At 40.3% G+C, this 27,036-nt stretch overlaps 2 long non-coding RNA genes across 3 annotated transcripts in view; one reads left to right on the forward strand and one right to left on the reverse strand.

Annotated features, from left to right (window-relative positions):
- LOC132381364 (uncharacterized) overlaps positions 1-22,753 on the reverse strand; it is a 122,447-nt gene extending 99,694 nt beyond the window's left edge. Inside the window, exon 1 of one of the 2 annotated variants that reach the window (XR_009508018.1) lies at positions 22,437-22,751. This is a non-coding gene — a long non-coding RNA (uncharacterized LOC132381364). Of the gene's footprint in view, positions 1-22,436 lie in introns of both variants that reach the window. The other variant, XR_009508019.1, reaches the window with a different exon arrangement.
- Positions 19,858-23,472, forward strand: LOC132381366 (uncharacterized). Its single transcript, XR_009508021.1, has 3 exons — positions 19,858-19,975; positions 22,026-22,110; positions 23,458-23,472. It is a non-coding gene; the product is annotated as an uncharacterized LOC132381366 (long non-coding RNA).
- The last annotated feature ends 3,564 nt before the right edge of the window (positions 23,473-27,036 follow it).

Here is a 27,036-nt window from a genome sequence, read left to right on the forward strand (position 1 = left end):
TAGAGCAGGTCGCATGATGGATCTACACGGAAACCAATGGAGAGGAAAGGGAGGTGGGGGTGGCGAAACGCGCGCTCCTCCAAGCAACCAATAGCATTAGGCAGTCTGCATGATTCTCTAATCCGGTGAATGACGGGTGGGAGGACCGAAGGTCCTTTTAACCAATAGCGGTAAGAATAGAAACAGGAAAGCGGGACTCTGGTTCACTGTATCTGCCTGACTTTCTCTGTTGATTCCTTTCTCGCTCTGGTCTGGGAATGTTTACATCCGACACATCTCGCAAACATCCTCTCCACATCAACCCTATCGGGGCCTTTCAATAGTCGATAGGTTTCTGAGGCTTTTACGGCGGTGAGCAAACAGCTTTAAGGTGCATAACCGCCCCTTCTGAACGTATCTTGGCCCACGTGTTTAATGTCTCCCCCATGTTTATATTTGTATCAATTTTTATTTAAAAAAGACCTGTGCTCTGAAGTAACTGCACAATTATTTCAATCAATAATCCTGTGACCCTTTCTGCAAAATGCTGATAATCTTAAATAGAATTTTATTCTGTGACAACTTTAAAATCAGCCATTCTCTTTCTTGATTATATATTGTTGATTACTATATTCACACCTCCCATTATTATGTTTCTTCATGCAAAACAATTTATTTTAAATCTTTGTGCTCAAACCTCAGTCTCAATATTATCATCTCCTCCCTCCTGCTCTTTCCTGCATTCCTCAACCATCCCACTTCTCTCGATACTATTTTGAGTTGAAATAAGGTTTGTATTTTCCCACATACAATGTCTTTTCTTGCCTCTGAATGTAAATCTTCTAGACTCCCAATTGTGCTTGAATCAGACAATATTACAACTCTCATCAGTCTCACTTCCTCCACCCACTGAAAAGCAAATAGTCCAGCTGTCATTTCACCTGAGAAATCATCATCTATCCTCACCTGCTTTTTCATGTTAAAATCAGGCACCACCAATCCTACCCTAATCTACTATTAACATTCTTGAAGTATCTGTGTACATCTGTAAATATCCATAATTATTATTATTTACATACTATTCAACAATACCATGATTTAAAATCACTTCTTTATTATTCTGTCCCTTTTGGAATAATTTAGGATCCACCTCTGGTGCTTCACACAGTCATGGAGACAGCCCAGGAAAAGGCTGATTTATTACTAATTCCTGTCCCTTTCTGCTTTCCCTTCAATAGTCCATGCAAAACTTCAGAATTTCCTTTTCCCAGCATGGATTTAAAAGCTGTTTACTTGGATGATGTTCTCCAGGCCCTGGTAGGTTTACCCAATAGGTTAACACAAGCTGTTCTTCTCAGTTCCAGAGGTGTCTCCCCCAACTCCACCTTTGAATTATATCCAGTTTATTGAGCACACAGTGTGATGCTGATCCATATACCATACTTCCTTAGTCCAGTATTGATCTTATTAATCCTGTATATATTGCTTTCTAGGATTTCCGATCAGCTCCCCATTCCTTTCCTATTAAACACCTCATAATATTTAGCACTTTCTTACTTCTGATTATTATTTCTTTAATATGTGTTGACCATGTGAGTCTTTTATCAAACCAAACTCTTAAAAATTTAAAGGTATCCGCAGTTTCTAATTCTAATCGATAATCAATTAAATGGAGTGATAGGCTGAGGATCGAGTTGTTGGTTTACAAACAGCGGCAGTGTGTAGTGAGACTGCGAGCAAGCAGAGGCTGATGATGGCAAAACTGCAGTCAATGGGATGAGTTGCAGTGTAAAAAGGGGATCAGAAATCAAAAAGGGTGTTGAATACAGGATTGAAAGTGTTACCTTTGAGTTCACTCAGTATACAGAATAAAGTAGATTAACGTGTAACACAGCTACAGATTGGCATGTATGACATTGTGGGCATCACTGAATCATGGCTGAAAGAAGATTATAGCTGGCAGCTTGATGTCCAAGGACACACGTTGTATTGATAAGACAGGCTGGTAGGCTGAGGGCATGGTGTGGCTGTGTTGGTAAAAAAATTAAATCAAATCATTAGAAAGAAGTGACAGGGTTGGAAGATGCGGTATTGTTCTGTGTACAGCTAGGAGACTGCAAGGGTAAAGACCCTGATGGGAGTTATGTCCAGACCTGCAAACAGCAGTAAAGACGTGGTCCACAAATTACAACGGGAGATCGAAAATGTATGTCAAAAGTGCAATGTTAGGATAGCCATCGGGAATTTCAATATACAGGTAGATTGAGACGGGTTGCACCTGAACTGGAGGGGAACCAATATCCTGGCTTTGCTGATGCTACTTGGGAGGATTTAACCTAGTTTTGCACGAGGTGAGAACCAGAGTCCCAGGACAGCAACATCGGACCTGAAGTTAGATGTCAGTGAAGGTATTGAAAGGCAAAACTGAAACGACAGGCATGATGGGTGGGATAGTTTGAAGTGTGTATATTTTAATGCTGGGAGTATTATGGTTAAGGGTGATGAAATGAGAGCACGGATCAGTACATGGAACTACGATGTTGTAGCCATTACTGAAACTTGGTTGAGAGAGCGGCAGAAATGCGTGATTAATGTGCCAGGTTTTTGAAGTTTTAGAAAAGGAGATAAAAGAGGGGGTGGAGGTTTGTATTACTAATCAGGGAAAATATCACAGCTGCACTCAGAGGAGACATAATGCAGAGGTCAGAAACTGAGTCCATTTGGGTGAAACTCAGGAATTGGCAGAGTGCAATCACTCTGATGGGATACAACTAGGGGACATAACCTCCAGATTCGGGGAGGTACATTTAGGACAGAGGTGAGGAGGAACTGCTTTTCCCAGTGAGTGATGTATCTGTGGAATCCTTTGCCCATTGAAGCAGTGGAGGCTACCTCAAAAGATATATTTATGTCGTTGGATAGATTTTTGCATAGTAGGGGAATTAAGGGTTATGTGGAAAAGGATTGTTGGTAGAGATGAGTCCATCGCCAGATCAGCCGTGATCTTATTCAATGGCGGAGCAGGCTCGACGGGCCAGATGGCCTACTCCTGCTCCTATGTCGTATGTACTAAAGACCCCTCATAGCCACCAGGACATTGAGAAACAGATTTGTAATTTGATTAAGGAAATGTGTAAAAATAATGGGGTTGTTGTCAAGGAGAATTTAAAATTCCCAAATATAAACTGGGACCTTCTTAGTTGAAGGGGTTCAGATGGGGCTGAATTTGTTCAGTGCATCCAGGAAGATCTAAATCAATATGTGCACGGTCCAATGAAAACAGGGGCCATTCTGTACCTGGTGCTGGGTCATGAGCCTGACCAGGTGATTGACCTTTCAGTGGATGAACAGTGACCACAACTCCTAATCTTTCAGGATCTTTCAGCCTACTGTGCTATTCCATGCCCTCACTTCAGGAAGTCAGATCACTTGGCTGTACTTCTCCTTCCTGAGTATAGGCAGAGACTGAAGACTGCAGCACCAGTAGTGAGGACCAAGAAGGTATGAACAAGGGAAGCACAGGAGTGTTTATAGGACTGCTTTGAATCAGTGATCTGGTCTGTATTCAGGGATTCATCTCCGAATCTGGATGAGTATTCTGCAATTATTACCAACATCATTAAAACCTGTGTGGATGAGCGTGTGCCTGCAGAGATTTGCTGTACATTCCCAAACCAAAAGCCAAAAACTGGAGGTGCTCTTCTGCTGAAGCCTAGATCTGTGGCATTCAAGGCTGGCAACCCAGATCTGTACCAGAAAACCAGATACAACTTGCAGAGGACTATTTCAAGGGCAAAGAGACAATTTTGAACGCAGTTGGAGGCGGCATCGGATTACAACAACTCTGGAAGGGTTTGTAAGACATTACTTCCTACAAAGCGAAACCCAATAGCATTGAATAGCAGTGATACTTCACTACCAGAAGAACTCAACATCTTCTATACCCGCTTTGAAAGGCAGAATATAACTACAGCTACGAAGATCCCTGCTGCACCCAGTGACCCGGTGATCTCTGTCTCGGAGATCGACGTTAGCCTGTCTTTAAAGGGAGTGAACACTCGCAAGGTGGCAGGCCCTGTCGGAGTACCTGGCAAAGCTCCAAAAACTTGTGCCAACCAACTGGTGGGAGTATTCCAGGACATTTTCAACCTCTCACTGCTATGGGTGGAAGTTCCCACTTGCTTCAAAAAGTCAACAATTGGGGGACGTCACGTGATGACGTAGGGTCGAGACGTAGGGAATCCAGTTCCCTCGTAAAAAGTAATGAAATAGGGTTTGAATGAAGAAGAATTAATAAATACCTACTAGAAACTGTTTATAAGTAACTCAGGATTATTTTTGGATATGGCTTCTAAACCGAAACAGAAGAAAGCTACTACTTCGAAGACTGCGCAAATCGGTGGGCAAAAGGCCTAACCGTCTCGGCGAAGCCTCGGATTCAAGTTGGATCTCCTCCCGGCAAAGTGCATGGCACTTCTGGTGATGCGGGAAAAGAAGTTGCAGCAATGGCGGTGGTCTCTAAGAAGAAATGGCAAGAACAACGCATGCGCCAAGAAACAAGTATGCATGAACAGTTATGAACAAAACTACAAATCCCAACTACGGCCGGAAGTGAATCGGAAGTGGAATCAGAGTCTTTGGGAAATACAGAGGATGAAGAAGAGGAAAAGAAGAAAGAGATTAAAGGAGACATAAGAGATAGCCTGATATATATGATGAATGAATTAAAAGCTATAAGAAGGATGCAGAAGACACTCGATGTGGTGGAAAAACAAAAGAAGATGGATAATAAAGTTAAAGAGATGGAAGTAAAAATGGAAGAAAACACTGAAAGAACAGATAAGATAAAAGACAATAATCTTGCCTGGACAATAGAAAGTAATAGAAAATAAATGGATGTTGGAAAAAATAGATGTGCTTGAAAACTCTAGTAGACGAAATAATATTAAAATTGTTGGTCTTATGGAAGGTACAGAGGGAGAAAATCCAATAAAATTCTTTCAAGAATGGATTCTGAAAATTTTGGAAATGAAATTAGGAACCCAAGTAATTGAAATTGAATGAGCACACAGAGCTTTAAGACCAAGACCTCAACAAGATCAAAATCCAAGATCAATTTTGATAAAATGCTTAAGGTATCAAGATAAAGAAATGATCTTGAAGGCAGCTACTCAAGGTGCTAAAAAGAGAAATGGGCCATTGATAATAGAAGGGAAAAGAGGTTTTTTTTATCCAGACATAAGTTATGATCTTCTGAAGAGACGCAAGGAATTTAATCCAGTGAAAAAATCTTTATGGGAAAAGGGCTTTAAATTTTTATTGAGCTACCCAGCAAAATTGATAATTTTCCTGGACAACGAAGAAAGAAGATTTTTCGTTGATTACCGGAAAGCGGAGAAATTTGTACAAGAATTGCTTGATGTCCACGAAGAGGACTAAAGAATTATAGAAATGAAGTGGACTAATGAAGACTGAAATAAGGTTGACTTGACGGACATTTATAAGGAAAACAAAAATAGTTGAGTATTAATTGGGAGTAGAGACATTAATTATTTTCTTTTTTTTTCTTCACTAATATATTTTCTTTTTTTTGCAGGGGAGCTGGAGGAGCTCCTTATTGATGGCTGCGAATTTCACGTGTACAATCATGGTGATTGCCATGACCCGTAAAATGGGGGGGGGGGGTAATGTTGTGTTCTTTTTATTCGCAACGTTAGTGGGGGGGTACTTTGTGGGTTTTTTTCTTATATATTAGTTATTTTTTTTCTATTTTTTTTCTTTTTTGCCTGGATGGTTGGGGAGAGACTCATAGCAACATGGAGAATTTCAGAATTCCCAAGGTATTATGAATGATTAATTTACTTAATTTTTTAAGTTTTCATGTTAATAGACTTAATGGACCTGTGAAAAGAAAAAGAGTTTTAACATATATTAAGAAAATGAAAGGAGATATAGCTTTTTTTTACAAGAAACACATTTAACAGAAACAGAACATAAGAAATTAAAGAGAGATTGGGTTGGAAATGTCATTGCAGCTTCATTTAATTCAAAATTGAGAGGAGTTGCAATTTTGGTTAATAAAACTTTACCAATTAAAATACAAAAGGTAATAATTGATTCTGTGGGGAGATATGTCATTATACGTTGTCAATTTTTTTCAGAATTACGGACTTTTATGAACATTTATGCACCAAATGAAAATGATGCAAAACTCATACAAGAAGTTTTTTTGAATTTGGCTGATGCACATGATAAAATATTAATAGGTGGAGATTTTAATATTTGTTTAGATCCAGTTTTGGATAGGTCAACTAAAGTTGCTACAAAAAAAGTAATAAAACTAAGTTTATCATTAATTAAAGATTTAAACCTGATTGATATATGGAGAAAAATTAATCCAAGAGGAAGAGATTATTCATTTTATTCAAATAGACATAAAACTTACTCAAGCATTGATTTTTTTTATTATCAAAAAATATTCAGGATAGAGTGAAAAGTGTGGAATATAAAGCAAGAATACTGTCAGATCATTCCCCCTTGATAATGACAATGATAATGATGGATAAGGAGGAATCGATCTATAGAAGGAGATTTAATTCAATTTTATTAAAACGTCAAGATTTTTGTGATTTTATGAAAAAACAGATTCAATTTTTTTTGGATATAAATTTACATTGACTTGAAGATAAAATTGTATTATGGGAAGCAATGAAAGCATATTTAAGGGGTCAGATTATAAGTTATACATCTAAAATTAAGAAGGAATACATGGCAGAAATAGATCAATTGGAAAAAGATATCATAAAGTTAGAAAAAGAATCTCAAAGATATATGACAGAAGAAAGACAAAGACAACTTGTTAATAAAAAATTACAATATAATACACTCCAGACATATTGTACAGAAAAAGTAATTATGAGAACTAAACAGAAATATTATGAATTAGGTGAAAGATCACATAAGATTCTTGCTTGTCAGTTGAAAACAGAACAGGCTTCTAAAACAATAAATGCAATTAGAATAAGTGTAAATAAAGTTACTTATCAACATTTAGAACTTAATGAAACTTTTAAAAAATTTTATACTGAACTATATCAATCAATATCACAAAATAAGATTGCTGAGATAGACAAATTTTTATCACAAATAACCCTTCCAAAATTAAATTTGGAAGAACAGAAAGGATTAGATATGCCCTTTACATTAAAAGAGGTTGATGAAGCTTCAGGATCATTTCAGAGTAATATATCCCCAGGAGAAGATGGTTTCCTCCTGACTTTTATAAAAAATTTAAAGATTTATTAATTCCTCCTTTTATGGAATTAATATATCAAGTGGAAAATATGCATAAACTCCAACAATCATTTTTAACAGCGATCATAACTGTATTGCCAAAAAAAGATAGAGATCCTTAAAAACCAACATCATATAGACCTATTTCTTTGTTGAATACAGATTATAAAATAATAGCAAAAATTTTATCTAATAGAATATCTAAATATTTAACAAAATTAATACATCTGGATCAAACAGGTTTTATTAAAAACAGACAATCAATGGATAATATAACCCGGTTACTTAGTATAATTCATTTGGCACATAAAAGAGAGGAAATGAGTGTGGCAGTTGCTTTGGATGCAGAAAAAGCATTTGATAGATTGGAATGGGATTTTTTATTTCAGGTATTGGAAAAATATGAGTTAGGAAAATGTTTTATACAATGGTTTAAAAATTTAAATACTAATCCTCAAGCTAGAGTACTTACAAATAGTCAGATTTCAACACAGTTTTGCTTAACGAGGTCAACTAGACAAAGCTGCCCATTATCACCTGCTTTATTTGTATTGACAATAGAACCATTAGCTGAATTAATTAGAACAGATTCAGACATTGGGGGTTTCAGAGTTAATCAAGAAGAATATAAGATTAATTTATTTGCTGATGATGTTTTGATTTATTTAACAAACCCATTGCAGTCTTTGCAAAGATTATCTTTTAGATTGGAAGAATATGGGAAAGTATCAGGGTATGAAGTAAATTGGGATAAGAGTGAAATTTTACCCCTTACCAAAGGAAATTATAATCAATGTTGATTAGTAACTCAATTTCGATGGTCAATAAATGGGATAAAATATTTAGGTATTAGGGTTGATAATGATGTAAAAAATTTATATAAACAAAATTATTTGCCATTATTAAAAAAAATAAAAGAGGATCTTGATAAATGGATGATGTTACCAATAACATTAACAGGTAGAGTTAATGCTGTAAAAATGAATATATTTCCTAGATTGCAATATTTATTTCAAACTTTACCAATTCAATTACCTGACAAGTTTTTTCAAGAACTGAATAAATATGTAAGGAAATTTCTTTGGAAAGGAAAGATGTCAAGAATATCATTGGAAAAATTGACATGTAAATTTGATTTAGGAGGGTTACAACTTCCAAATTTTAAGAATTATTATAAAGCAAATCAACTTAGATTTATTGCATCTTTTTTTTTGATGAAAAACCCGACATGGATTAGAATAGAATTAGATAAGATAGGAGAAATAATTCAAAATAGGCTTATTCCTTTTACAATGGATAATAAATTTTTACATAATTGGTTCCAAAAGGGGATTAAATATATAGGTGATTGTTTTGAAGGAGGTATATTGATGTCGTTTGATCAATTAAAAAATAAATATAAATATCAAACAACACTCTTTTCTGTTATTTTCAATTAAAGGCTTATTTATGAGAAAAGTTGGGTCAAATAATGTTGATGCCAAAACCTAGTGAAATACAAATATTAATTCAAAAAGGAAAAATTAAAAAATTTACATCTTGTATGGACAATTTGATTCAAAAACAGACAATTGAATCTGGAATTCATAAATCAAGACAAAAATGGGAATCTGATTTGAATGTTTAAATTGATGGAAAAAGTTTGTCAAGATTATGTTCTGATAGTATGAGAAATACAATAAATGTTCGACTTGGATTAATACAATATAATTTTTTACATCGATTATATATAACACCACAGAAAATAAATAGATTAAATTCAAATATGTCTGACCAATGTTTCGATGTAATCAAGAAATTGGTACTTTTTTACATTCTACTTGGTCTTGTTTTAAAATTCAACCATTTTGGATAAATTTAAGACTTTTATTGGAACAAATTACTGGAGTACAACTCCCACATAGTCCAATGTTATTTTTATTAGGAGATATTGAAGGGACAATACCGAAACTTAAATTGAATAAGTATCAGAAAAAATTTATAAAAATTGCATTGGCAGTAGCTAAAAAAGTTATCGCAGTTGCTTGGAAATCTGATTTATATTTAACTATGGATTGTTGGAATAATGAAATATATAGTTGTATTCCACTAGAAAAAATTACAAGTAATCTAAGAAATGAATATGATATATTTTTGAAAATTTGGCTCCCATACCTACAAAAGATGGGATTAAATATATAGGTCCTTTGAAGATAAAATTATAAAGTAATTGGGGAAAGTAAGAATAAATATTAAAATTATTTTGAACTCCATGGAGCATGTGGGGATCCTCCGATATCCATGCAATCTTTTTCTTCTTTCTTTCTTTTTTTGTTCTTTCTTTAGATAAGGGTGAAGGGGGGAGGGTTAAGGGGAGGGGGGAGGATCAATATTATTTTTCTTTTTCTTTTTTTTCCCATTACATTTATTCTTTGTAATTTTCTAAAAATTTAATAAATAAATTTTTTAAAAAGTCAACAATTACACCCATGCCTAATAAGAATAATGTGAGCTGCCTTAATGACTATCACTCAGTAGCGATCACTTCTACAGTGATGAAATGCTTTGAGAGGTTGGTCATAACTAGATTGAACTCCTGCCTCGGCAAGGACCTGGTCTCACTGCAATTTGCCTATCGCTACAATAGGTCAACGTCAGACGCAATCTCAATGGCTCTTCATGTGGCTTTAGACCACCTGGACAATACAAACATGTTTGTCATGATGCTGTTCACCGATTATAGCTCAGAATTTAACACCATCATTCCCACAATCCTCACTCATAAGGTACAGAACCTGGGCCTCTGGACCTCTCTCTGCAATTGGATCCTCGAATTCCTAACTGGAAGACCACAATTGGTGATAACATCTCCTCTCGCTGACGATCAACACTGGTGCACCTCAGGGGTGTGTGCTTAGTCCACTGCTCTACTCACTCTATATCCATGACTGTGTGGCTAGGCATAGCTAAAAATACCATGTATAAATTTGCTGAGGATACAACCATTGTTGGTAGAATCTCAGGTGGTGACAAGAGGGCGTACATGAGCTGGATATGCCAACTAGTGGAGTTGTGCCACAGCAACAACCTTGCACTTAACATCAATTAGACAAAAGAGCTGATTCAGGAAGGGTAAGATCAAGGAACACGTACCAATCCTCACAGAGGGATCAAAAGTGCAGACTGTGAGCCATTTCAAGTTCCTTGGTGTCAAGATCTCTGAGCACCTAACCTGCTCCCAACATATCGATGCAGCTATCAAGAAGGCAAGATAGTGACTATACTTTATTAGGAGTTTGAAGAGATTTGTTATGTCAAGAAAAACACTCAAAAACTTCTGTGGATGTACTGTGGGTGGGCTGTTGCTACTACACAGGACCGAAAGAAGCTGCAGAGGGTCTTAAATTTAGCTGGCTCTGTCTTGGGTACTAGCCTCCAAAATACACAGGACATTTTCAAGAAGCAGTGTCTTAGAAAGGCAGCGTCCATTATTAAGGACAACCAGCACCCAGGGTATGCCCCTTTCTCACTTTTACCATCAGGTAGGAGATACAGAATCCTGAAAGCACACACTCAGTGATTCAGGAACAGCTTCTTCCCCTCTGACATCTGATTCTTAAATAGACATTGAACTGTGAACACTACCTTTTAGAATGCATATTACTTCTGTTTTTGCATGATTTTTAATCTATTCAATACATGTATACTGTGATTATTTTTCTTTTTCTTTTATATTATGTATTGCATTGAACTGCTGCTGCTAAGTTAACAAATTTCACGACACATGGCGGTAATAATCAACCTGATTCTGATTGTGATTCTATTTGTAGACAAGGATAGGTATGGTCCTTGTGGAAGAGTTTTAAATTGAGGTCGCGCAATTTAGAAGGGCATTTGGCAAGAACTAATAAGTGTTAATTAGGAACATCTTTTCTCTGGCTGACCACATCATATATATGGAGGGTGTTTAAAGAGCAATTGCACAGAGTGCAGGAAAGGTATGTTCCTGTCAGAAGGAAGGATGGGCATGGAAAGACAAGAGAACATTGGATGTCTCGGGAGGTGATGAATTTAGTCAAGAAGAAAAAGAAAATGTATGGAAAGCTTCAGAAATCAGAATCAAAATGAAGCACATGAGGAGTATAAAGAAACCAGAAAGGAAGTAAAGAGAATAAAGAAAGCCAGGAGGGGCCGTGAAATGTCTTTAGCAAGTAGGATTAAGGTGAATCCCAAGGCATTCTATACATACGTTAAGAGTAAGAGGATAACTCGGGAGATGATGGGACCACTCAGGCAGAAAGAGGGGAACATTTGCTTGGAGCAGAGAATGTGAGTGAGATACTTCATGAGTACTTTGCTTCAGTACTTACCAAGGAAAAGGATGTGAAGGACCAGGAGATCAATGCTGAGTGTATAATACATTACGGTGTTTGGAAATCAAGGAAGCAGAAATGTTGGGCCTCCTAATCAAGTCAAGTCAAGTCACTTTTATTGTCATTTCGACCATAACTGCTGGTACAGTACATAGTAAAAATGAGATGTTTTTCAGGACCATGGTGTTATACGACACAGTCCAAAAACTAGACTGAACAACGTTAAAAAAAACAACTTTGTGTTACTCTGAGGGGCCGAAGGGTACAAACTAGCCCCCACCTTTTTGAGAATCGCAAGATCGCTATTAATTCAGGTCAGGAGACCCAGGAAATGAGAGAGAGAGACGCAGAATACACAGGGAGTTTGGAATGTCCTGGCCCCTCAATGATACAAAGCCACGGGAAACGGCCATTGTCTCTTGGAGACGGAATTGTGCATTGAGTACTGAACTATTTATTTGAAGCCCTCAGGGAATGAGCCGAGGGGGCTGGCTGAGGGATTGCATCATCCCAACCTGATTGACATCTGAGACCCCGTGAGTAAGGATAAAAGAGGGTCTGGGGAACAACCCCTTTTAGACGCACCAGGAGAAACGCTAGAAATCCCGTGACAGCGTTTCATAGCGACAGCCGATGGAGAGCCCACGTGTGTCCTTTCCCGTTGCCCCGGGATTGAGGCCCTACCACGGAAGGCGGTTTAGCTAAGGAAGAGATCACCACCGACGCCATTTCGAAGGATCGACATCATAAAACGGAAACGGGCAAGTTCAAAACCTCCGTCTCTCTCTCCAACCAAAAGCTGCAGCTTGAATGAACTGGAGTGACTTTTATATTTCCATCGGACAATACATTATCCCCTAGACAATGATAGAGCTTATTTCTCATTGATTATTATTATACCCGCGCTTTTAGATTTAGTATTGATGACGCATATTATCTGTATGTTTGCATTGATATTATTTTTGTGTATTTTTATCAATAAATCCTGTTAAAAATAGTACCATCAGACTTCAATAGACTTCTCTATTTTTGCTGGTAAGTGACCCAGTTATGGGGTATGTAACAACAGAGAAAGCTACACTAGACTATAGACCTACAATGGACTGCATAAAGTGCTATGGAGCTGGTGTTGAGGGACCAGGTGAGGTTCTCTGTCAGGTGAACAACAAGAAATTTGGTACTCTTTGATGCGGATTAAGATGGATAATTCCTCTAGGCCAGTTGGGATTTACCCCAGGATATTGAAGGAGGCAAGGGGTGAGATTGCTGAGGTCTTGATCAATATCTTTGTGTCCCCTCTCCAGAGTACTGGAGAGTGGCTAATGTTGTACCTGTATCTAACGAGGGAAGAAATGCAAATTCTCAGAACTATAGACCGGTGAATAACATGTGAGTTGTAGACAAATTGCTGAAGGAAAATCATAGAGATAGAATATCTGAGCACTTGGAAACCCATGGCCTAATTAGGGAGAGCCAGCATGGCTTTGTACATGGCAGGTCATGCCTTACCAACTTGATGAATTTTTTGACAAAGTGACAAGACAGACTGATGAGGGGAAGGCAGTGGTTGTTGTCCACATGGATTTTAGGAAGGCATTTGACAAAGTCCTTCATGGGAGGCTAATTCAGAAGATTAAGATGCATGTGATCTGCGGCAAATTGTGTGTTTCGATTCAGAAGTAGCTTGCGCAGAGAAGACAGGAGTAGTGGTTGAAAAGACATTCGAGCCGGAGGTCTGTTGTTAATGGAGTGCTGCAGGGATCTGTGCTGAGGTCTCTGCTGTGTGTAATGTATATAAATGACCTGGATGAAAATGCATGTGGGTGGGCTAGTAAATTTGTGGATGATTCCAAGATTGGTGGAGTTGTGGATAATGTAGAAGACTGGCAAAGAATACAGCATGATACAGATCTGTTGCAGATATGGGCTGAGAAATGGCAGATGGAGTTTAACACAGATAAATGTGAGGTGTGACACCTCCGGAGGGAAAATGCAAGGATACAATGCAGGGCAAGGTCCTCAACAGTGTTGCTGTGCAGAGAGATCTTAGGATCCAAGTTCAGACTCTCGAAATTGGCTGCAGTGGTCAATAAGGTGGCTGACAACGTTTATGGAATGCTTGCTTTTATTAGTCAAGGCATTGCACTCAAAAGTGAGGATGCTGCCTGGAAACTCAACGTTAGGTCACACCTGGAGTATTGTGTACGGTTCTTGTTGCCCTACTACAGGAAGGATGTTGAGACTTTGGAGAGGGTGCAAAATAGGTTTACCAGGCTGCTGCCTGGTTTAGAGGGCATGTGCTATCATGACAGGCTGTTTAAACGGGTTGTGTTTCTGGACCATTGGTGGCTGAGGGCAGATCTGATGGAGATTTACAGGATTATGAGAGGCATGGACAGATTGCATGGAAAGTATCTGTTCCCCAGGGTTGAAATATCTATTACCAGAGGGCATGCATTGAATGTGTGAGTGGTAGATTTTATACTCAGAGAATCATGGATGCCTCGAATGTGCTGCCTGGGATGATGGTAGAGCCAAATACATTACAGGCTTTGAAGAGGTGTTTGGATAGACAATGGATATAAGTAAGGAGAAATATGGAGATGGTGCCAGTAGGAGGGAATTGTGTTTGGGTGATTTTGATTTTCTTTTTAGCTGGTTCAGCAGAACATTGTGGGCTGAATGGCCATTGTTGTATTAAATCATTTTGGTGCTGGATCCCAAGGGAAGGAATTTGAAGAATGCCTATGGGTTTGTTTTTTAGAGAGCTGTTGCACCTTTTTGATCAGGATGGTGTTCAGGGACCAGGAAATGTGGACACCAAGGAATTTGAAGCTTAGTGATCAGGGATGGGATTTCAGCAGGAGGCTCATCCATAGACCAACTGGAAAAATGGGCTGAAACGGGCAGATGGAGTTTAATACAGACAAGTGTGAGGTATTGCACTTTGGAAGGAAAAACCAAGGTAGAACATACAAGGTAAATGGTAGGGCACTGAGGGGTGCAGTAGAACAGAGGGATTTAGGAATACAGATACAAAATTCCCTACAAGTGGCATCACAGGTAGATAGGGTAGCAAAGAGAGCTTTTGGAACATTAGCCTTTATAAATCAAAGTATTGAGTACAAGAGTTGGAATATTATGGTGATGTTGTAAAACACAATGCAGGACGGATATTAATAAGGTTGAAAGAGTGCAGAGAAGGATTACAAGAATGTTGCCAGGACTTGAGAAACTGAGTTACAGAGAAAAGTTGAATTGGTTAGGACTTTATTCCCTGGAGCGTAGAAGAATGAGGGGAGACTTGATAGAGATATATAAAATTATGATGGGTACAGATTGAGTGAATGCAAACAGGCTTTTTATACCGAGGCTCAAGGAGAAAAAAAACAGAGGACATGGGTTAAGGGTGAAGGGGGAGAAGTTAAAAGGGAACATTGGGGGGGACTTCCTTCACACAGAGAGTGATGGGAGTGTGGAATGAGCTGCCAGATGAAGTTGTAAATGCGGGCTCACTTTTAACATTTAAGAAAAACTTGGACAGGTACATGGATGAGAGGTGTATGGAGGGATCAGGGCCAGGTGCAGGTCAGTGGGACTAGGCAGAAAAATGGTTCGGCACAGCCAAGAAGGGCCAAAAGGCCTGTTTCTGTGCTGTAATGTTCTATGGTTCGATTAGTTAATGAGCATGCTCGGAGTCACAAAGTCAAGGTCTACTCCTTATCACCCGTAGGGTGATCCCCAGCCAGAGAGGTTTAATCGGACCTTGCTAGACTTGCTCAGAACCTTGGCAGTCAGCAAGAAGAGCAGTTGGTGTCAACATATTGGACATCTGGCCCACTACTACAACTGTACCCGAAATGAAGCTACTGGGCACTCGTTATACTATCTGATGTTTGGGTGCGAGGCGAGGTTGCTCACTGACCCTTGTTTTGGGATGGAGAAGGACGACTGACCACAGAAGACTTATCTGAAGTACGTGTCTGACATGAGACGGTGTTACACCAGCAAGGCGGTGGACGAACCCAAGTGCAGAACACGGGCACGGAGGCAGAGTCAGGAGGCATTCTTGATGTTCCGAGTGTGGAATCGGTATCCAGGAGCAATGCTTGATGCAGAACGGGCATGAAACAGGGTTACTCACACCAGAATCAACCACAAACCAGCAGCTCCTTGTTGTGATCACAGGGTTTTTATCTGCATTTGCTGATGGAAAGCAAGTGTTTGTAGTTAGTGGAACCTGGGAATGATTGGAAACCAAACGAGGTGATTGAGGCCCAATTCCTGAGGTAAATAGCCAGGTGGGCCACTGTCAGAAGGGACCATGACAGAAGGGAGCTGAAAAGGGTTTATGAATTAGCTGGGGTCCTGGCTGCCAAGCAGAATCAAGGAAATAAGAGGAGGTATCATCAAAAGGTTAGGATCTCCCAACTCATGCCGGGAGACTGAGTCATAAAGAATTTGGGGCTACCTGGAAAGCATAAGCTGGCTGACCGCTGGGTGGCTATGCCCGATGTAGTGGAGAGCCAGATGCCAAATGTACCAGTTTTCCAGGTGAAACCAGAGGATGGGAATGGTCAAGATTCTCCATCGGAACCACCTGGTGTCCCTGGGATAAGAGATACGTGTTGACCCAGAGCCCAACCTGGAGCCTACACAGAGTAAGAGGACTCTGTGGTATCGCTGGGTGACTGAAAGGCCAACAACAGGAGAGATTAGACTGGCCCCCACCCCTAAATGGGGTACAGACTTGGAGGATGAGGAAATAGGGGTGTGTTATATGCCACATTTGCTAACTCCCCACTGATTGAAGAAGAGATTCCCAACCCTTCTCCCATTGAGTCAGGTGAAATCTGGGGTGGAGGGTCTATCCGTGGACAGCTAGAGGTTGAGCGGGACCCCACAAGGAATGAAGTGGGGCTCGGCCAAGGGACAGAGGAGTCCGAGTTGCAGGAGGGCACGAGTAATAGACCGCGGAAGGCCTCTCCAGGTAGACCAGAAGTACCCCCAGTACTGAAGAGGTAGGTGAAGGGGTGCGGAGGTCTTAAAGAATCAGGAGACCTCTGGATAGGCTGGCCTATGTAGCACCAGGGAGCAGAGCGGTGTCCCTACCGCTTTGGGGAGCTGTGTCACTGCCTTTTGCAGCCCGGTTGGACTTTGTGTTTTGCAGGAAGGATATGAGTGATTTTGGTGGGAGGAGTGTGTAACATCCTGGGAAAGGTTTCACTGCTAATGTGATGGTTGTTCTGTAGCAGCAGTGTTTGGGTTATGACTAGAGTTAACGGCTTTGGAACGTGCGGTATCCATTGAAGGGAGTGTTTTCTCTTGTGCCTGAGAGCGACTGGTTCGAGGTCTTTTGTTCAGTGAAAGATGGAGAGAGAAGATGCCACAATGAAGAGGTTGTAGACTGCAGGATGGAGTGGACTTGGAATGGGACCGGGAGTCGACGATGCCCGGGGGAAATCGATGGAGGACTAACGGACAGGAAACCGTGAGCTCCAACGAGCACTTTAGACTGTTTCATTAAAATGGGCCCTTTTCCTTTTGTTTTTCTTACTAACCCTCTAGTCAAATTAAAAATTGTAAAGCTAAATTGTTTAATTATATACGGTGTACTGTCAGTTATTTCTGGATATTGATTGGTAACAGGAACACATCACGCAGCATCCACACAAACGAGGTTTTGACCTTCGATGCAGGATTGAACATTTCTAGACGGGCATAGAAAGGGCATTCGGTGTTTTGAAGATCTTTTCATAGATCAGCACTTTGCAACTTTAGAACAATTCTCTGTAAAGTTTGGCCTACCTAACACTCATTTCTTTAGATATCTCCAAATTAGACATTTTATCAACCCTTTAATACCAAACTTTCCTGAGGTACCCGTTAAAAATGTTGTGGATTTGTTTCTTCATGTGGATCCATTGGGTAAAGGTTTAATTTCTACCTTTCCAGATATGTTAACGATGTTGAAGCGAGCTCCCTTCGACAAAATTAAAACTGCCTGGGTGCATAATTTAAGTTTTTCTTTGTTTGATGAGGTTTGGGATTCAATTCTCAAGTCAGTTAATTCAACTTCTTTATGTGCTCGCCACTGCCTTTCACAGTTCAAGGTGGTTCACAGGGCTCATATGTCTAAAACCAAATTGTCACGGTTCTATCCTGATATTAATCCCTGTTGTGATAATTGCAAAAGGGGCAAGGCCTCTCTTATTCATATGTATTGGGCTCGTCCTAGCTTGGAGAAATTCTGTAGTGATTTTTTTTAACTTTATCTCACATATTAATTGCTATTTGGAACCAAACCCTCTGATTGCTCTTTTCGGTACTTCGGGAGAAGCTGACATGCATTTAACTCCGACTAAGCGTCGTACATTGTCTTTTGCCTCTCTTTTGGCCAGACGTGCAGTCCTTCTTAGGTGGAGAGATGCTGCCCCACCCACTCGTGCTTCATGGCTCAGAGATGTTATGTCCTTAAACCTTGAAAAGATTCATTATTCACACTTTAATTCAGATATAAAGTTCCAAAAGGTGTGTGGACATTTTCTTGAATATTTTCATAATTCCAATTTAGATTAAGGGTGCATCTCTCCCTTTTTTTGCTTTTGCATTTAAATTCCTTTCTGTCAGCTTCATACCGTTAAGATTTATGGCTTTTTGATGTGTAAACATTATCGGTTATGTAGTAGCCAATATACCTTTTCATAAATATAGCTCTGTGGTGATATAGTGCTGAGTAACTTTTCTATATATTGTAAGGTTGGCTTGGAGTTGGGTGGTGGGAGGGTGGGGTGGTAACTGACTTTATACGACTCTGCTATGGGTGCTTTGCTTAATTGTTATGAATTGTACTCTGATACGTTTGTTTTGCACTGTATAAACCTCTTTATTGTTTTTTTTTTGTTTTGTTGCATTGTAAAAACAGGAAAAATTAATTTAAATAAAACAAGAGGCTTTGCACCTCAGATTTCACACGTTTGGTGGGGCCAGAGACTGTCTTCCCTAGACTAACGCGGCCAGCCAAACCTGAGCGTTACAATTCATTGTGGGTGTCTTGAGTGTGGATGTGAAGATGGAGGTATTTGAAAATTATATGTAATCAAAATGGAGCTTTCTGGATACACTATAACTACAGAATTGTCCTGCTGTTACATTTCATAGTCACAACAAGGGCTTTACCTGTGATGGACTGGCCTGTATCCAGGACTTTTTGTAGGCTTTTCCATTCAAAGGGTTTCCATACTAGTCCGTGACACAACTCACACTCTCCTCCCACTGGTTCCCGTCCCCCACTACTCCCCTCTATCTTCCGCACCTCCGTCCCTTCAGTTCATGCTCCACCTTCATTATCTTCAGCCTTTTGTAACTCCCACCCTCACCTACAACCTTCCAGCGCTGTTCCCACCATCCATTCCCCATCTGCCTGTAAACCCGCTCACCTGGAGGCTCCTATCACCAGACAGCACTTGCTCTACCCCTCCCCTCGCCTCTTTACACCGGTCACCTCCCCTCTGTCTTTCACTCCACAGGAAGGGTCTCAACCTTAAACATCACTTCTCCATTTCCACTCGAGACAGAGCGTATTCTAAGCGCAGGGGCGTTTGGGTAACTGCCATCTCCATTTCATCATCTGTAAAACGATCGCAACTTCCATTAAACATTGTTTTCTTTTTTAAACATCACAACATGTGACCATCAAATTGCAAATTCGCTCCTAATATTCCCCGAGACTTCAGAAATACCGTACGGAAAGAATAATGTATATGGCAACAGCCGGTAAACATCACCATTCGACGCAGCCGTAAACCTGCTTCACTTTTGTTCCCAAAGTTTTCTGTTTTGGATCATAAACTTATAACCTTCACAATTTTACAGCTTTTCTGAAACATCCACTTTAATTTGGTGAACCAAATGGACCGTTCTGAAAATTCTGAAAAACTTTCAGAAAGGTCTCCGCCACTAAAAATAAGGTTGACCAATGGTAGAGCAGGTCGTATGATGGATCTACGTGAAACCCAATGGAGAGGAAAGGGAGGTGGGGCTGGCGAAACGCGCTCTTCTCCAAGCAACCAATAGCGGCAGGCGGTCTGCATGATTCTCTAATCCGGTGAATGACGGGTGGGAGGACCCAAGGTCCTTTTAACCAATAGCGGTAAGAATAGAAACAGGAAAGCGGGACTCTGGTTCACTGTATCTGCCTGACTTTCTCTGTTGATTCCTTTCTCGCTCTGGTCTGGGAATGTTTACATCCGACACTCTCGCAAACATCCTCTCCACATCAACTCTATCGGGGCCTTTCAGTAGTCGATAGGTTTCTGAGGCTTTTATGGCGGTGAGCAAACAGCTTTAAGGTGCATAACCGCCCCTTCTGAACGTATCTTGGCCCACGTGTTTAATGTCTCCCCCATGTTTATATTTGTATCAATTTTTATTTAAAAAAGACCTGTGCTCTGAAGTAACTGCAGCATTATTTCAAGCAATAATCCTGTGATGCTTTCTGCAAAATGCTGATAACCTTAAATTTAATTTTATTCTGTGATAACTTTAAAATCAGCCATTTCCTCTCTTGATTATATCTTGTTGATTACTATATTCACACCTCCCATTGTTATGTTTCTTCATGCAAAACAATTTATTTTAAACCTTTGTGCTCAAACCTCAGTCTCAATATTATCATCTCCCTCCTGCTCTTTCCTGCATTCCTCAACCATCCCACTTCTCTCGATGCTATTTTGAGTTGAAATAAGGTTTGTATTTTCCCACATACAATGTCTTTTCTTGCCTCTGAATGTAAATCTTCTAGACTCCCAATTGTGCTTGAATCAGACAATATTACAACTCTCATCAGTCTCACTTCTTCCACCCTCTGAAAAGCAAATAGTCCAGCTGTCATTTCACCTGAGAAATCATCATCTATCCTCACCTGCTTTTTGATGTTAAAATCAGGCACCACCAATCCCACCCTAAACTACTATTAAGATTCTTGAAGTATCTGTGTACATCTGTAAATATCCATAATTATTATTATTTACATACTATTCAACAATACCATGATTTAAAATCACTTCTTTATTTTTCTGTCCCTTTTGGAATAATTTAGGATCCATCTCTGGTGCTTCACACAGTCATGGAGACAGCCCAGGAAAAGGCTGATTTATTACTAATTCCTGTCCCTTTCTGCTTTCCCTTCAATAGTCCATGCAAAACTTCAGAATTTCCTTTTCCCAGCATGGATCTAAAAGCTGTTTACTTGAATGATGTTCTCCAGGCCCTGGTAGGTTTACCCAATAGGTTAACACAAGCTGTTCTTCTCAGTATCAGAGGTGTCTCCCCCAACTCCACCTTTGAATTATATCCAGTTTATTGAGCACACAGTGTGATGCTGATCCATATACCATACCTCCATAGTCCAGTACTGATCTTATTAATCCTGTATATATTGCTTTCTAGGATTTCCTATCAGCTGCCTATTCCTTTCCTATTAAACACCTCATAACATTTATATAACATATATATATAATATATATATAATGTGTCTACATTTAATTAATAAAAAGAATGATAAAGAGAAGGAAGAATTTCTCAGCATCCTGTTACACACATCAGAGCCAGATATTGATGGAATGTTTCATAATCAATGTCTCCATCCCTTATTTCAACATATTAACCTAATTCTCCTCTCTCCATCCAATAAAACTGGATACAGAAGCTTCTCCGTTGCACACACAATCTTCCTTCAATGTCCCAGCTGAAAGGCAACATCTCTGTCCCTTGGTGCCCTGGAAAAGAACAGAACTCACTGCAGAGTCCAAATCCTTTGGTCTTCCCAGTGTTTGGCTGAAGGAAACTTTTTGCATCCCGCAGTATTGCCCATCAGAGAGTGTGGAGTTGTTGGTACAAGTACAGGTGACACAGAACTTGATATCGAGAATGTAAATGTTTTAATGTGATGTGAGTAAGAGAGCATTTTGAGAAAATATGCCAATGCAGGAAAATACAACACACCAGGAGTAGAAAACATAAACAGGTACCAGATTAATGCAAACCATGAATACAATAGGACAGATTCCCCATGTCCATAACCTGGAGTGCATGTGTCAGCACAACTGATCAATCCAACTGTTGACAGAGTCATTCCCAATGCCTTATCTAAGGAATTCTATCACAGGAGCAACTTATCAATGAAATTCCATGGAGACAATTAATACAATATCATGATATAACTGCATAAAATAATAAACAGTAAAGCAGGCATGAAGTATTATTAACACTAAATTAATTTCATTGCAATTAAATTAAAAATCAATCTCAATCCCGTGGGATTGATCTTAAAAAGAATACAATGATGTATTTGTCATGATACAACATATATACGGATGACTTTCTGTTATTCATTCACAGGATGTGAGTAGAACAACACTTCTTTCCCATCCCAACTACTCTCGAACAGGGTGGATTACTGAGCCATTTCACAGTGCGGTTACAGGTCAGTTACATTACTGTGGGCCTGGAGACCTATACAGGCCAGACCAGGTAAAGTCAGCAGATTCCCTTCCCTAAAACGCGTCAATCATGTGTTTAGACACCAATCCACCAAGCCAGTCACATACTTAATAAACTGACTTTGGACATCCCAGCTGCCGTGATGTGATCTGAACTCGCATATGAACATCACACACTCAGCTTCATGATTCAATTCTCAGTAACTTCACTCACTCAACGCCATATCTGTTGCTCAGCAACCAGACTCACTCCCACTCTCACGTTTTATCCAACTACAAAGGCAGGATGTGCAACAACTGAGGACCCTACCTTGCCACTGGCTTCTGCGATCCTCTGGGAATGTCGGTTCACGACCCTGGCCTGCCTCTCCTTCTTTCCCGCCATGAGAACGTGCTGCCAGTCCTCCAGTATATTTTACACTCTTCACTGCTCACAGCAACAGCTTTGTCTTCTGCTTCCTGTTTGTGTCTCTGCCTCTCTCTCTCTCTCTCTCTCTCTCTCTCTCTCTGTCAGCTAAGGGCTCTGCCAGCCTGTTTGTACACAGTGCAGGCAGCTTGTCAGAGCCAGCTTCTGACCTCGTGCACTGTGGGGTGGGAGGGAGAAATGAGGCAGCAAATTGTAGGTCTGAAAAGACTGAGATGAGCTGAGAGAAGGTGGAAAGAGAAAGAGAGATGCAAGGAAGGGAATGGAGGGAGAGATCACAGGGTAAAAGGGACAGACCCTCCAAGACCAGTGTACTGGACTAATGTACAAATACAAGCCATGTTCCTCACTGTGTTTTGGCACTGGGAATCTCCCCCACTATGTGAATGTGTGTGTCTCCAAAACCGTATCCAATTACACTTTCACACAACACTGAATAGGGGGGCATTTCCCTAGACATGGACTGAGAATTGTTCCTTTGAATTTTATCCTGGGTCTTTGTCCAAAGATTGTTGATACCTGGATGAAGGAGTCCTCTCATTGATGGGAATTGTTCCCATATTCCTGAGTATTAGATGGCAGGTGACACTAAAATAGATAGTGTTGTAGGGAGTGGACATATTGTACATTGCTGCGACCTTGCACACGGAGCAGGAACACACACAAAATGCTGGTGGAATTGCAGCAGGCCAGACAGCATCTAAAGAAAGAACAGTCAACATTTCTGGCTGAGACTCTTCGTGAGTCCTGACGAAGGGTCTCGGCCCGAATCGTCGACTGTACTTCTAACTATAGATGCCGCCTGGCCTGCTGTGTTCCACCAGCATTTTGTGTGTGTTCCTGCTCCGTGTTGCTTGAATTTCCAGCAACTGCAGATTTCCTCATGTTTGCATTTTTTAATTCACAGGGAGCAGGAATTCAGTTCTTTGGACCTTTTGGACATTTTCTGGGACAGACAGGATATGTACGAATAATTTTGCACCTTTATTTAAGAAGGGCTGCAAATAAAATTAAATGCTGAGAACTATAGACTTGTAAACCCAATATTTTTGTAGGAAGTTAATATAATAGAGCAAATATTGGTGGGAAATTAGATTGGGAAGATTTCAAAAACCACCAGAAGGCAACAAAAGAAGTTTTAAAGAAGCAAAAGATGGAACACAAAAATCTTAAAGAGGATACTAGAAGTTTCTTCAGACACATAAAGTGTAAAGGAGAGGTGAGAGTGGATATCAGATCACTGGAAAACGATGCTGGAGAGGTCGTAATGGAGACAAGGAAATGGTCGATAAACTGTATAACGATCCTGCATCAGGCTTCACAGTGGAAGACACTAGCAGTATGCTGGAAGTTCAAGAGAGTCAGGGGGCAGAACTGGGAGATGGAGCCATTACTAGGGAGAACTTTCTTGAGAAACTGAAAGGTCTGAAGGTAGATACGTCACCTTGTCCAGATGGTGTACATTGTTCCATTGTTTAAAAAGGGTTCTAAGAGCAAACCTAGCAAATATCGGCCTGTAAGTTTGATGTCAGTGGTGAGTAAATTAATGGGAAGTATTCTTAGAGATGGTATATATAATTGTCTGGATAGACAGGGTCTTATTAGCATCCGTCAATGGATTTGTGCGTGGAAGGTCATGTTTGACAAATCTTATTGAATTTTTTGAAGAGGTTACGAGGAAAGTTGCTGAGAGTAAAGCAAAAGATGTCTATATGGACCTCAGCGAGGCCTTTGACAAGGTTAAGTTAGTTAGGAAGGTTCAATCATTAGATATTAATACTGAAGTAGTAAAATGGATTCAACAGTGGCTGGATGGGAGATGCCAGAGAGTAGTGGTGGAGTAGTAGTCAGGTTGGAGGCCGGTGACTGGTGGTGTTCCTCAGGGATCTATACTGGGTCCAATGTTGTTTGTCATATACATTAATGATCTGGATGATGGGGTGTAAATTGGATTAGTACGTATGCAGATGATACTCAGATAGGTGGCGTTGTGGATAATGAAGTAGGTTTTCAGAGCTTGCAGAGAGATTTAGGCCAGTTGGAAGAGTGGGCTGAAAGATGGCAGATGGAGTTTAATGCTGATAAATATGAGGGGCTACATTTTGGTAGGACTAATCAAATTAGGGCAATGAGGATTGCAGTAGAACAGAGTGATCTAGGAATAATGGTGCATAGTTCACTGAAGGTGGAATCTCATGTGGATAGGGTGGTGAAGAAAGCATTTGGTATGCTGGCCTTTATAAATCAGAGCATTGAGTATAGGAGTTGAGATGTAATGTTAGTATTGTTCAAGGCATTGGTGAGGCCAAATTTGGAGTATTGTGTACAGTTCTGGTCACCGAATTATAGGAAAGGTGTCAACATATTAGAGTACAGAAGAGATTTACTAGAACGTTACCTGCGGTTCAGCACCTAAATTACAGAGAAAGGTTGAAGAAGTTAGGTCTTTATCCTTTAGAGCGTAGAAGGTTGAGGGGGGTCTTGATAACTTAAAATTATGACGGGAATAGATAGAGTTGACGGAATAGGCTTTTTCCATTGAGAGTACGGGAGATTCAAACGAGAACATGAGTTAAGAGTTAGGGGGCAAAAGTTTAGGGGTAACATGAGGGGGAACTTCTTTACTCAGAGAGTGGTGGCTGTGTGGAATGAGCTTCCAGTAGAAGTGATAGAGGAAGGTTCGATATTGTCATTTAAAAAAAAAAGGATAGGTATATGGACAGGAAAGGAATGGAGGGTTATGGGCTGAGTGCAGGTCGGTGGGAGTAGGTGAAAGTAAGCATTTGGCGTGGACTAGAAGGGCCGAGATGGCCTGTTTCCGTGCTGTAATTGTTATATGGTTATACACCCAGGTTCTGGAAGAGGTGGCTGAAGGGATTGTGGAGACATTAGTAATGATCTTTAAAGGAATCACTAGATTCTGAAGTGGGTCCAGAAGACTGAAAGACTGCAAATGTCACTCCACTCTTCAAGAAGATGAGAGGCAGAAGAAAGAAAATTATAGGTCAGTTCGTCTGACCTAAGTGGTTTGGAAGATGTTGGTGTCAATTGATAAGGATGTATTTTTGGAGTACTTGGAGATACATGATAAGATAGGCCAAGGTCAGCATGGTTTCTTCAGGTGAAAATCTTGCCTGACAAATCTCTTGGAATCCTTCAATGAAATACAAAGCAGAATAGACAAAGGAGAATTGGTGGATGTTGTGTACTTGGATTTTCAGAAGGCCTTTGACAAGATGCCACACATGAGGCTGCTTTACTAGTTACAAGCCCGTGGTATTACAGGAAAGATACTAGCATGTATAAAGTGGCTGATTGACAGGACGCAAAGAGTAGGAAGAAAGGGAGCCTTTTGCAGTTGGTTGCCAGTGACTAGTGGTGTTCCACAGGGTTCTGTGTTGGGACTGTTTCTTTGAACATGTAATGTCAATGACATGGATGATGGAATTGATGGCTTTGTTGTAAAGTTTGCAGACAATCTGAAGATAAGTGGAGGGGCAGGTAGTTTAGAGGAAGTAGAGAGGCTACAGAAGGATTTAGACAGATTAGGAGAATGGGCAATGAAGTGGCAGATGGAATAGTGTCAGGAAGGGTTTGGCCACACACTTTGGTAGATGAAATAAGAGGGTAGACTATTTTCTATATGGAGAGAAAATTCAAAAATATGAGGTGCGAAGGGTCTTGGGAGTCCTTGTGCACGATTCTCTAAAGATTAATTTGCAGGCTGAGTCAGCGGTGAGGAAGGCAAACGCAATATCAGCATTGATTGTAAGAGGACTGAAATATTGTACGCAGCCGATCAGCAGCGTCAACACAGCTCTATGAACTAACTAAAAGTACAGAAGGTATAAGCCGAGTGGCCATTATCGGGAGTAGGCCAGTGGCAAGAGTAGAAGTGACAGGCTTCGGCTCAGAAGAGGCATTGGCTCTGTGTAAAGTGTCTGTTAAGGTTTCCTTTTTATCTTTTCCCTCTCTTGCTGTTCTATTTAAATGGCTGTGGTGTGTTCTTCATGCCGGATGTTAGATCGTGGGAGACCCAGAGTCTCCTGGGGAACTACATCTGTGTGAAGTGCATCTGGTACAGCTCCTTGAAGACCATGTTAGGGATCTGGAGCAGCAACTGGATGACCTTCAGCTTGTATGGGAGAATGAGGACATAATTGATCAAAGTTACAGAGAAGTAGTCACCCCGAAGTTGCAGGAGGCGAGTAGCTGGGCGACTGTCAGGAGAAATGGAAAAAGGCAGTTAGAGCAGAGCACCCCTGTGGCCATTCCCCTCAAATGTATCCGCGTTGGATACTGTTGTGGTGGATAACCTCCCGGGAGAATGCTGCAGCCACCAGCTTACAGGCACTGACCATGGGTCCGTGGTGCAGAAGAGAAATAGAGAGAAGAAGAGGGAGTGGTAGTGATAGGGGATTCAATAGTGAGAACAGACAGGACATTCTGTGAGCGTGAACAGGACAGCCGGATGGTATGTTGCCTC

Source organism: Hypanus sabinus, chromosome 26 (genome assembly GCF_030144855.1).
Source record: "Hypanus sabinus isolate sHypSab1 chromosome 26, sHypSab1.hap1, whole genome shotgun sequence".
NCBI lineage: Eukaryota > Metazoa > Chordata > Chondrichthyes > Myliobatiformes > Dasyatidae > Hypanus > Hypanus sabinus.